The sequence below is a fragment of the Leopardus geoffroyi genome, chromosome A1 (genome assembly GCF_018350155.1).
Source record: "Leopardus geoffroyi isolate Oge1 chromosome A1, O.geoffroyi_Oge1_pat1.0, whole genome shotgun sequence".
Taxonomy (NCBI): domain Eukaryota; kingdom Metazoa; phylum Chordata; class Mammalia; order Carnivora; family Felidae; genus Leopardus; species Leopardus geoffroyi.
In genome coordinates this window covers 90,973,784-90,981,287 of record NC_059326.1, presented here as the reverse complement: position 1 = coordinate 90,981,287, position 7,504 = coordinate 90,973,784, and positions in this window count along the sequence as shown.

Below are 7,504 nucleotides of genomic sequence, written 5' to 3'. Positions count from 1 at the left end.
TGACTACAGCTGGTAGCTCATTAGAGCCAGGTGGAATTTTAGTTTATTTATAGCTAACAAAATTGAGCTTATTGGGCAGAGTCGAGACTAGAATCTAAGTTTCCAGCTGTTGTTTTCTGTGACAATTATAGATAGGAATTACAATAATTCACTTCCAATCTCACATCCCGAGAGTATGACTTACTGTTTGTTTTGTAAACTGGTTCGGCACAACAACAGTAATTTCATCAGTTTTATTTCTGTGTTTGACAGGTTCTCCCTAACTGCAGTCCTGTTAATTGGCTTACAGTCATGCCCTTTGTTTTTCTTATGTGTCCCTAATTACACCTGCTTTTGTAATCACTGTACATAAGTCCTCAAACCCAGCTGAGGTCCAGATAGTGAAATTGCTTTTCGATTTTCACATACAAGACTGCCTTTTCATTTGTTTTTGTTATACGTCTTTTGTGTAAAGTGATAAGTGAATATTTAATTATTAAGCCTTCTAGTCATCGGTTAAAATTGGGTATCCAAATATTTTCCATATGTTTGAGATACATTTCATTTTCCCTGTGCCTCCTTCCCACAATTTTATATTTCAGTTTCACAGTTGGTATCATTTAAAAAAACTGTCCTGATAAAAGTAGCTAGAACCGTCTGTCTGAGAAAGGTTTTAGAGTTAAATGCAGACATTCAGCATAGTGTACTTCTTGACCTGTCTTAGCTCATTAGAAAATCTCTCTTTATATATTTATGTATATTTGTTAGGAAATGAGCTTTTTTTATTTATTTATTTTTTTTAATTTTTTTTTCAACGTTTGTTTATTTTTGGGATAGAGAGAGAGACAGAGCATGAACGGGGGAGGGGCAGAGAGAGAGGGAGACACAGAATCGGAAACAGGCTCCAGGCTCTGAGCCATCAGCCCAGAGCCCGACGCGGGGCTCAAACTCACGGACCGCGAGATCGTGACCTGGCTGAAGTCGGACGCTTAACCAACTACGCCACCCAGGCGCCCCAGGAAATGAGCTTTTATAAAGACTTCAATGTTTAACACTGGATAGAGCCATTTGCAAGATATTTCAGATAAAAACATGTTTGGTTATCCAATAGCAATGACCATGTTTAGTGCCCAGATTTTGGTTTCCAAATGCTATTCCCTACTGAAAATAACCATGGCTCATTTGGAGCAGGGAAAATATAAAATGTGTCTGAGGTATCTTTTTATGAAACAAAACCAATAGATAGCACTTAAAGACAAGCACTTAAAGGATAACATCAGGGGCTCCTGGGTGACTGAGTTGGTTAAGCATCCAACTGTTGGTTTCAGCTTAGGTCATGATCTCACAGTTTTGTGGGGAAGAGCCCGGCGTTGGGCTCTGCACATGGAACCTGCTTAGGATTCTCTCTCACCCTCTCTCTGCCTGTTCCCTTTTGTGCCGTCTCTCTCTCAGAAATAAATAAACTTAAAAAATTTTCTTTAAAAAAAGGATAATGTCAGAAGGACACGGGAGCCAAGTTGAAGGTTCTCTCACTGATCAAATTTAACACAACATAAACATCGAAAAGAATAATCATTGTAATTGTGTATAACATGCTAAGTAAAAATGAGCCCATTATGAAAAAGTAGTGAAAAAAAAAGGAAAGCTGTCTATGAACTTATTTGGTGAATGCCATCTTTTTAGCTGTCTGTGGAATGATAGACAAATCACCATCTTAAAACCCTCAATGCAATTAAATCAGGAGAATCCAATGGATAGTAAAACCATCAGGTGAAAAAAAATTTTAAGGAATATTATATGGTGTCAAAGGTCACAGATCCGATTGCAAAGAAAAGATATGCCTTTATAATGGAGAGATCTGGCTGTCAAACTGAGTTTCACTACCGGTGGGGCAACCTGACTTTATGTGGCTCCTGATGAGATGCAGTACGAGGCACTCATGATCATCTGTGACGTATTCTTGCCAAAAATGCTTAATGAAAATCTAATTAAGCCTCCTCTCCGGATTGTTTTCCGTGTTTATAAGAAATCTAAGAGCTAAAGCAACAACTTGAATTATGTGATGAGGAAACAGACAAACCAAGAGTGTGAGACTTTGTACAAGACAACTGGCCAGGACTTTTCAACAAGCCAATGTAGTAGGACAAAAAGACTTCTAGATTAAGGCCCTGAAGAGTCACAAGCAAAGTGTGATCCTTAATTGGCTTCAGAGTCCGAAAAATTCAAACTGTAAAAGACATTTGGGGGTATACTTGGGGAAGGAGGAGGATGGAATGGGTGTTAGATAATGTCATATGTTTAATTTTCCTAGAAGTGATAATGGCATTGAGGTATATAGGATGTTGCCCTTATTCTTAGGAGATGCATGTAAAAGTTTTCAAGTCTGAAAAGTCATGATGTCTGCAGGACATTTGCAAGTAAGCATGTAAAAAATTAGTCAACTGTTATGAAAAATTAGTCAACTTTGTGGAGGATATAGAGATGTTCATTGGTCATCCTTCCAACTTTTCTGTATGTTTACAATTTTAATTAAAAAAATGGAGGCAGGAAGTCATTGTATAATGTGATGAATATGAAGCTTCAAGTCAGACTTCTTCCTTTGTACTTGTATACATTTCCTGTTTGAGAGTTTATTTCCTGGGGATGCAACCATTGGAAATAAAATAACTTTTGGTTCTTGTTCCACTTTAAATGGAGTAAGCACATGCTACCTTATCTCTCCCACAAAGTACATATAAAAACCCTGGAGAGGATGCATGGAGCAGCTGTCTGAGAACTCTGAATAGTCATGGTAGCAGGCAAATTTAAGAAGGAGACCAGAATTTGAACTAAGACCATTCTGGCATTCCCAGACATTCCTGTGTAAGGACAGTGGTGCTTCGTTGAGAAGGGATGTAAACCTTTCAGAGAGGAGAACGCTTACCTGTCTTCAGAGGCACTGTCTTCCTGCTACTTGGACCTGGAGGTAAATATAGCCATGAGGTGGGAGCAGAGAGAACCTAAAACCTTGGATTAAAAAAAAATTTTTTTTTAATGTTTATTTTTGAGAGACAGCATGAGCAGGGGGACGGGCAGAGAGAGAGAGGGAGACACAGAAGCAGGCTCCAGGCTCTGAGCTGTCAGCACAGAGCCCAACATGGGGCTTGAACCCACAAATGGATCATGACTTGAGCTGAAGTCGGACGCTTAACCAACTGAGCCACCCAGGTGCCCCTAAAACCTTGGATTTTTAACCAGAAGGCCAGGAAAAGAAAGTAGCCCCTGAGAGGTGGAATGCGTCAGGTGGTGAGAGAAAAAGAAACTCAAAGTAATCTAGGGTTGTGTATGCAAGCTTAGACTCACCCCTAATTGGGACCCAGAGTCTCATAATATCTAAAATGTCCAGGATATAATGCAGAATGTAAAATATAAAATATAAGAAGTCAGGAGGATTTCAACATTCCTAGGAAAAGGACAAGACACTGTCCCAAGATAACATAGATCCTTGTTATTATAAAGTAGGTATTACAGGGGCGCCTGAGTGGCTCAGTTGGTTAAGCGACCGACTTTGGCTCAAGTCATGATCTCGCAGTTTGTGAGTTCGAGCCCCGTGTCAGGCTGTGTGCTGACAGCTCAGAGCCTGGAGCCTACTTCAGATTCTGTCTCCCCCATTACCCCTCCCCTGCTCACTCTCTGTGTCTCTCTGTCTCTCAATAATAAACGTTTTTTTAAAAAAGTAGGTATTACAATAGTATTTCAAAGTATGACCATTTTTTTAATGGAAACTTCAAATTTTTCAGTGGGAAAATAGATAGTATTAAAAAAGAAAGGAACCTAGTGGAAATTTTAAAACTGAAAAAATAACAAAATTTATTAAAAAATATCATTGGAAGAACTCAGTAGCAGAACAGAGATGACAGAGAAAAGAGTAAACTTTTAAATTCACATGTATTATCCACACTGAACAAGGAAGAGAAAAAAATACTTGTGTCAATTGATGTGGGGAGGGGAATGACAAAATTAAATGCCCATTTATGATAAAAACCAAGAAAACTGGAAATAAAGGAGAAATTAACCTAATAAGGGGCATTTACCCAAACCCCACAACAACATGCTTAATGGTAATTAACTGAGTGAAGTTGAGATCAGGAACAAGTCTATGTGTCCACTCTGGACACTCCCATTCAACTTTGTACTGGAGGTCCTTGCCAGTGCAATCAGGCAAGAAAAAGGAATTAAAGGCATTTGGTTTAGAAAGGAAGAAATGAGATGATCTTCATTCAGATGATGCAATTGTCCACTTAGAAAACCCCACAGAATCAACAAAAATGCTCTCAGAATTGAGTTAAACTAGGAGTTTAACAAGGTAACAAGATATTGGGTTAACATACAAAAATTAATTTCTGGGGGCACCTGGGTGGATGGCTCAGCTGGTCAAGTGTCCAACTCTTGTTTTTGGCTCAGGTCATGATCACAGGGTTGTGGAATCAAGTTGGGTGTCAGCAGGACCTGTGCTGAGTGTGGAGCCTGCTTGGGTTTCTGTCTCCCTCTCCCTTTGTCCCTCCCCTGTTTGCACACAGTCTTCCTCTCTCTCTCTCTCTCTCTCTCTCTCTCTCTCTCTCTCTCCCTCCCCAAAAAACAAAAATTAATTTTTCTATCTGTGTAGTAGCAATGAACAATTAGAAAATAATTTTTTTAATTTTATTTATTTTTATTTATTTATTTTTTAATTTACATCCAAGTTAGCATATAGTGCAACAATATTTCAGGTGTAGATTCCTTAATGCCCCTTACCCATTTAGCCCATCCCCCCTCTCACAACCCCTCCAGTAACCCTCTGTTTGTTCTCCATATTTAAAAAAGGTGAAAGATTTATGCGATCTGAAGAGAAACCAGAGTCTGTTCTCCATATTTAAGAGTCTCTTATGTTTTGTCCCCTTCCCTGTTTTCACATTATTTTTGCTTCCCTTCCCTTATGTTTATCTGTTTTTTATCTTAAAGTGAAAGTATATGTGATATATATAAAGTGAAGATATATATGAGTGAAGTCATATGATGTTTGTTGTTCTCTAATTTTGCTTAGCATACTACTCTCCAGTTCCATCCACATAGTTGCAAAAGGCAAGATTTCATTCTTTTTGATTGCCAAGTAATACTCCATTGTCTATATATAACACATCTTTATCCATTCATCCATTGATGGACATTTGGGTTCTTTCCATACTTTGGCTATTTTTGGTAGTGCTGCTATAAACATTGGGGTACATGTGCCCCTTTGAAACAGCATACATGTATCCCTTGAATAAATACCTAGTAGTGCAATTGCTGGGTCGGAGGGTAGTTCTATTTTTAATTTTTTGAGAAACCTCCATACTGTTTTCCAGAGTGGCTACACCAGTTTGCATTCCCACCAGCAGTGCCAAAGATATCCTCTTTCTCTGCATCCTCGCCAACATCTGTTGTTGCCTGAGTTGTTAATGTTAGCCATTCTGACAGGTGTGAGGTGGTATCTCATTGTGGTTTTGATTTGTATTTCCCTGATGATGAGTGATGTTAAGCATTTTCTCATGTCGGTTGGCCATCTGGATGTCTTCTTTGGAGAAGTGTCTATTCATGTCTTTTGCCCATTTCTTCACTGGATTATTTGTTTTTTGGGTATTGAATTTGATAAGTTCTTTATAGATCTTGGATACTAACCCTTTATCTGTTATGTCATTTGCAAATATCTTCTCCCATTCTGTCAGTTGCCTTTTAGTTTTGTTGATTGTTTCCTTTGCTGTGCAGAAGCTTTTTTTTTTTGATGAGGTCCCAATAGTTCATTTTTGCTTTGGTTTCTCTTGCCTCTGGAGACGTGTTGAGTAAGAAGTTGCTGCAGGCAAGATCAAAGAAGTTTTGGCGTGCTTTCTCCTTGAGGATTTTGATGGCTTCCTGTTTTACATTTAGGCCTTTCATCCATTTTGAGTTTAGTTTTGTGTCTGGTGTAAGCAAGTGGTCCAGGTTCATTTCTCTCTATGTCGCTGTCCAGTTTTCCCAGCACCACTTGCTGAAGAGACTGTCTTTATTCAATTGGATATTCTTTCCTGGTTTGTCAAAGATTAGTTGGCCATACATTTTGTGGGTCTATTTCTGGGTTCTCTATTCTGTTCCATTGATCTGAGTATTTGTTTTTGTGGCAAGAAAATAAATTTAAACAACCTATTCCATTTGTAGTAACTCCAGAAGGAAAAAAGAAAATTTGGCAAACGTGCGGCATCTCTATGGTGAAAACTACTAAATGTTGATGACTAACATCAAAGAAGCCCTAACTAAATGGAGAGACCTGTCATGTTTACAGATTGGAAAACTTAATGTAGTTGTCAGTTCTCATCAGTTTAATCTACAGATTTAACACAATTCCAGTAAAAATTTCAGCAGGAATTTCTGTAGATAGAGACAAGCTAATTCTGAAAAGAATTAGAGTAGGAAGTAGAGTGGCCAAAGCAATTTTGAAAAAGGAGAATGAAGTCCAAGGGCTTGAACCAATTGACTTCAACTCTTATTACACCCAGACAAACTGACAGAACATTCTCATCTATATCATTGAAATATTCTAAAGCAATGAAAACTGTCTAGTCTGTCTATATTTCTGGTGAGTGGTTGTCATTGTACGAAGAAGTTCCCACGTTGGGGCCCTAGCAGTTAATTACTGAAGGCCAGAAGCTGTAACACTTGTATTGATCAATATTCTGTATCCTAAGGTGAACCAGCTCTGTGCTTCTGTATCCCATTTCTTGCTCTTCACTCTTCACAGGACTGTGGCAGAATAAGTGAGAATAAACATTCTCAGAGTGAACACAGTGCAGGGGCGCCTGGGTGGCTCAGTCGGTTAAGTTTCTGACTTCGGCTCAGGTCATGATCTCACAGTTCGTGAGTTCAAGCCCTGTGTTGTCTCTCTGCTGTCAGCACAGAGCCTGCTTCGTATCCTCTGTCTCCCTCTCTCTGTGCCCCACCCCTGCTCTGTCTCTTTCAAAAATAAACATTAAAAAATTTTTTTTTAAAAAAGAATGAGCACAGGGTGAAAACAACTCTTTCTGCCAACCCTATACTAGGAAGTCTGGGTGTCAAAGATGACAAGCCTTGTGTGACAAGGGCTGCTGGTGGCTTCTTCTATTCTGTCTTATTGGGAGACTAGCTTGTGGAAGGATTAGTTTGTTTCATAAGTTTGCTTGTGACCCTGTTGGCTTTGGTTGCTTTGTGCTGCTCTCGGCTGCTCCACCTACTTCCCTCAGTTATTTCTTCAACCACACAAATCATGTTTCCCACACAGGCATTTAAAAAAATTTTTTAATGTTTATTTCTGAGGGAGAGAGAGAGACAGAGCACAAGCAGGGGTGGGGCAGAGAGAGAGAGATACAGAATCCAAAGCAGGCTCCAGGCTGAGCTGTCAGCACAGAGCCCAAGGTGGGGCTCAAACTTGTCAACTGAGAGATCGTGACCTGAGCCAAAGTCAGACACTCAACCAACTGAGCTACCCAGGCGCCCCTCCCACACAGGCATTTTAAAGGGC